This window comes from Sceloporus occidentalis, unplaced genomic scaffold (genome assembly GCF_023333645.1).
Source record: "Sceloporus occidentalis isolate IW3139 unplaced genomic scaffold, rSceOcc1.0.p SCAF_74, whole genome shotgun sequence".
Classification (NCBI taxonomy): Eukaryota; Metazoa; Chordata; class Lepidosauria; order Squamata; family Phrynosomatidae; genus Sceloporus; species Sceloporus occidentalis.
In genome coordinates, this window is record NW_028317054.1 from 4,216,634 (window position 1) to 4,221,434 (window position 4,801).

Below are 4,801 nucleotides of genomic sequence, written 5' to 3' on the forward strand. Positions count from 1 at the left end.
ACAATTACAAGTAAATAAAGAGACATGCACAATCAGCCTCTTGTTGCTGCAAGGGTTAAATAAAGGCAAATGAAATAACCAATATTCCAAGTTCCTTGACAGAGTTGAGATGCAACATGGACAGTTTAACATTATTAACGCCATACCCTGCTACGTCTTTTACCACAATGTGTTCTACAAATAATATATTCACGCTGAGCCTGTGATATATTACTAATTTGCATAGGCATTGCGGCATTTCTTGTGATAGACATAATCACGGTGGGAGCCAGGAGGAGGGATGCCCAGCTGGTGGTATGTTATTCATGGTTAGTGTCTGAGAGCAAGTTTACTACATTAATTTCATATTTAATTATTAATATTGCTAGATTTGCACATATCTTCACCTCTAGTCCTTCCGCAAGATGGTTCCAGTTACATAGAGGGTCATATTTATTGTTAATATGTCTTTGGGAAGCTTCTGTTTACTGTATCTACAACAGCGATCTATTTTAGCTCAGCATCCCCCACACTTTCTTAACAACACCTCTTCTATATCCCTCTCACTGAGGAGTTCAGTGACCCAGGAGAAAGCCAACCAGAAGAAATTTGGACCATTTTTTACTTAAAATGATTATTTTATACAATGCTTTAATGTAGATACACACTAAAGAAAATGGAATTTTATTTAATTTTGCTCCAATAAGTTTAATTTATCTGAAGAAAACTGAGATATTTATAGCGATCTTCCCTGCTCAAACGATCTGCTTGTCCAACGGAACCCTTCCTTTCATAAACTTTCATTAGTAAGAGAGTAAGGCTATGTGATTAAGACTGAGCCAATCTACTGTTAACCTCAACATGAAATGGAGTCATGGCTTTTGTCTAGTAAACTGGGCTAAGATAACAGAGTTAATACACATACAGAATGGTTATTATGAAGCTCTTAAAAAAAGCAGAACAATAGTTTTTTAAACTTATACTTCTAAGAGATTAACCACTCGTGGACATTCCTCTTTAACAGCACACTTGCTTCTCACCATTCATTCTTGCCCAACTCACATGCATCAAAAGGGACTGCATAGAAAGACCATAAAAGCAGCACAAAAAGTATCTAGGTAGGGTATAAATTTTGCCTAAGGTCTTTGCAACTCTGGATCCCCAGTGGTTAAAGATGGAATTGCAAGTAAAACCCAAGATGGCTCTTTTAATCAGAATACATAAAAATTATCTTGCAGGACAGCAAGATTTTAACAAACCCTGTAGAATATATTTTACATAGGCATTTTTGTTAGAAAAGAAATAAGGTCTCCCTACCTAAAAAGACTGAATTATATGAAGCATGCCACTGGCAGGGAATCGCAAATCCCATTGTGCTCAATCAGCCTAAGGCTGAGTAACCAATAAATACTGAAGATCCAGATTGTATTCACTGCTCATAGTTTAACATTATGTTAAGTGCTAAACCATTCATAGTACAGGGCTGCACTGGGACAAGTCAAGCACATGACTTATTTCATTAGAACTTCATCTCAGAGGCCTTCAACATATTTCATTAAAATACCTCCCACAGCCATTGTAAGTCATGTCTAAATTTGTCAGGTGCTTACAAAAAGCACGAGATACACTAAAGTACACATTGACGAGTCACAAAAATATGACATGTTACATAACCACAGCACGGCATAACAAGAGTTGGCGATTAAAAAGCTATTTATCAAGTTACAAAGAGTTATGAAGCTGTATGTTTCCTTGTCCAATGCCTTGTTATAGAGTAGATACTTCAGAAATTTGATCCCTAATCTTGGCTTTGAATCTGCGTCAGCTTTAAGGAGCTTTCAACTAAATATAAGACATACAGTGTAAGATCTCTCTGCGTAGCTGATGAATATCAAAGTTAAATGTACAGAACGTTCACATTTCTGCAATGAAGACAAAGCCATTTTAAATTAACGCAGAACCCATAGTGCAAAAGATAATTATCTAGCTGCTCCTGATATATATATATATATATATATATATATATCAATCTATATATATATATATATATATATATATATATATAAACTTTATATCGTTTTAACAAAGTATAATACCTATTCAGAAAATGATGAGTCAATAAATTATTTATGAAGAACTTCATACCAAGACCTCTCTTTATAATTAACCCATATTTATATTATATATATAATATATAATTTTTAAATGCACTAAATGTAAATGGTGGAAGTGGAAGCTACCATTTTGCTTTAATAGAAGACTACAAGCATGGTTGTCTCATACTCAACTGCCTATAATAATTCTCCCTAAGAGAAAATATTAGTCCAGACGTGGTCCTCCCTGCTTTCTGTGCCTGTAGAATACCAACAGCAATTCATTAATGAGGTTCATATATGTAGTTAGTTTTCTTATGCAGAGGAAAAGTGCATCCAATATCAATTTGAGGCTTTTATGATTCTTACTTGTCTGCTATGCTGATATGTTTTTTCTCTGTGATGGTATAAATTAGTGATATTTGAGTTGCATTTGGGTCTGGATTCCCATTAGAGGAATCTATTAAATGTTGCCTATTCTTGTTTAGTTAGTCTTGTGATCATTTGCATATTTTTGTTGCTCATATAGCCCAAAAAAATTATATTCCATATGTAGACCTCCTTTCTCACTGTGACTAGAGAGATACCAACTCATTGCCCTCACTTTACTATGTGACCCATGAAGGTTGAAAAATATGCCTGGGTTTGTTGTTTCTGGTATGCATCGGCAACTTAACAAAGGGGTTTTAAGAGCCTACTGGGAATGAAAAACCATGTAGACCCCAAGAACATGAAGTGAAAGTTGCTGTTCTAATGCTACACATGCATTTCTATATGTTTTCTATATTTCTTTAGATTTTCTATTTTAATCTATGAACAACATTACAAGAGTATATTTAATAGACTTAGCTGTAAAATGTAAGACTGGGAAAAGTGACAGATCTGGTTTAATTAGGCATAGACACTATACAGTAATCTGAGTTCCACCAATTCCCAATATAACATTATAATGGTACACACGCTAATTAATACTGGTTTTTGTTTAGGCTTCGCATGACTATTGGGAAAAATGTTTCTGGGGTTACATATATTGGAGTTTAAACCTGATCCAGAGGACTGATACTCTACTTGAAAATTCCCTTTGGTTAGTTAATTACAAAAAAACTATTTTGTTTCCCATAGGCAACTAAACTGGTTCTCTGTTTTTCAGTCTCATTCTCCACGTGATGCAGGGACTGTATCTATCAAAGGTTACCAGCGCTGTTTGCATGTGAAAAAAGGAAACACAGCACAACAGTGCCACTTGTGGACATGTTGAGAAAAAACCTGCAATGGAATGTCTCATGGACAAGGGGAATATCACCGTTTGATGATAAGCTGCATACCTTTCTCCAAGGACGAATTAACCAACACTGTTTATGAAGAGGGGTTCCTAACTTAGGGCAAAAGTTCAGTATCCGAGAAGAAATGGAACCGGTTATCTGTATAATGAATATTTCCATGTGGTGGGAGATGCATTGCTTTACTTAGTGTGTGTGCGTGGGTGCATATTAAATCACTTTTCTAAAAAAAAAAAGTTTCAACCGTAAACACATGTTGCCGTAACACACGCTATTACTGTTGTATCTGTCTCTTCTAATATGGGTAGAAGCTAGAACTTATTTTTTTACCTTTTTTTAACAAAAAAACATTCTACAGTGCTGCATTGGCAGTGGGAGAATAAGACCCTGGTCACCAACTCCGACAGTTACTACCGGTCAACGGGAGATCTGCCTTAAATGTTTTATATAATGGTATTGGACCCCTCTGCTAGAAAAATAAGATTTTAAGAAATATTTAAAATGGATATGCTCTCAATATCTTGTCTGATAATATTTACCCGTACTCACACAAAAATGTCTTCCTGATTGGTTAATCTCTCTCAGAAAATAAAAAGGTTTGGTGTGTATCTGAAAAAATTATAATAACTTCCATGGTTGATAAATGTGATTTTTTTTTTCATAAACCATGCTAATAACTGCATTAGTGCTTTAGAAATATTAAGTGTTTGATACTTTGCTAATCAATATCAATCAATATTATATGATCTTCACCAAATAGAGCTACTGAGAATGAAGAGAAACTAGGGTACCGGGCGAGAGAAGACGAAAAGAAGAATATACCTCTAAAAGAAAGGATATCCCACCAAAAAAGCTATGCGTAGAAGGCAATACATAAACCTTACATAACATATCAGAAGGTACTTGGCTGCAGTCATAGTTATAATTGGCCTTGTAATTCATTCTCACCATGGTACAAATATCTTGTTTAATTAAGTTGAGAGGTTATGTGTAACCCGAGGAGGAATCCTCTGTACTAGCTAAAATGCCCTTAGTGAACATTTCCTGTATCCTCGTTCCAAGAATCCGTGCCAGCAGTTTATTTGTGTTCATTAAGATATCTTAGCTTGTGGCATTTGTACTCATAATTTATAGTGTTGTAAATTTAATTTAGGAAATCCAAGTTAATGCCATCCTCATGTCACCATTTCTCTCTTTGACTGTGTAACCTCATGCTTGAATCATTTCTAGGCTCTGAGTCTCACACGGTATTAATGGCACAAGCAGAACAGGTATTGAACATTAGTATTTGTCCCTTCAAACTAACTGATCTTAAATTATATAAATTATATGTAGGGGAATATTATTTTTAATAATTCAAACTTTCAAGCATAACTAAGGGCAATTGAGAAGCACTTAAGCTGTGTTCAGGTATGAAGGTTAGGAGCCTAGGACAATTTGCTAGTTCCT